Below are 637 nucleotides of genomic sequence, written 5' to 3'. Positions count from 1 at the left end.
GCCACCCAGCCACAGCCAGCAGCAGGCTGGCTGTCCTGCCAACAGCCACCGACCAGCAGGGGCAGGCAGTGCCCATCGCCAGGTCTGGAAGCAGCACTTCAGGAGAAGGAAAGGATGTTTTGCTGCTTGGAGATACCCTTTGATCAGTAATCGTGATCTGGGGTAAGCGGCGAAGGCCACTGAAATGCAGCGACCAAGCGCACTGGGGAAGAGCCACCGCCCCAGCGACAAGCAGCCACTGCCAGGTCTGTCGAGAAGGTTTACTCTGCAGCAGACGTCACTGGGAGTACCCCCTCCCCTGGACAGGGGCACCCTGAGAGGTGCCAGGACGGGAATTGTGTTTCTCCACAGTCCAAGCAAGTCTGCTGATGCGAAGCTGGCGTTTGCCAGCACGAAACGAGCCAGCTGTACGGCAACACGCCACAGCCAGCTTGGTTGGGGCCTTGACACAGGTAATTTGAAAAACACCTGGCACTGCTTGCTTGGAGTTCTGTTTGAATTGCTGGTAAATCACGGGCTCTGTGGAACACGCCAGGCTGCGTCACCTGCCTGTGGCTCTAAGACCAGGTGAGGTTCTGCTGGCTGCACAGCCAGCAGCAGCAAAGCGAAAACAGCTGTGGGGACGGGCTGGTGCCAG

The 637-nt window shown here is 59.0% G+C and overlaps 1 protein-coding gene across 1 annotated transcript in view; it reads right to left on the bottom strand.

Moving 5' to 3' along the window:
* The window catches only part of THRAP3 (thyroid hormone receptor associated protein 3), a 12900-nt gene that overhangs the window by 3192 nt on the left and 9071 nt on the right, over positions 1–637 (bottom strand). The gene's annotated exons all lie outside the window — the stretch shown is intronic.

The sequence above is a fragment of the Buceros rhinoceros genome, unplaced genomic scaffold, assembly GCF_000710305.1.
Source record: "Buceros rhinoceros silvestris isolate BGI_N320 unplaced genomic scaffold, ASM71030v1 scaffold12775, whole genome shotgun sequence".
In the NCBI taxonomy this organism is placed as follows: Eukaryota; Metazoa; Chordata; class Aves; order Bucerotiformes; family Bucerotidae; genus Buceros; species Buceros rhinoceros.
This window is presented reverse-complemented; position numbering and strand designations above follow the sequence as displayed.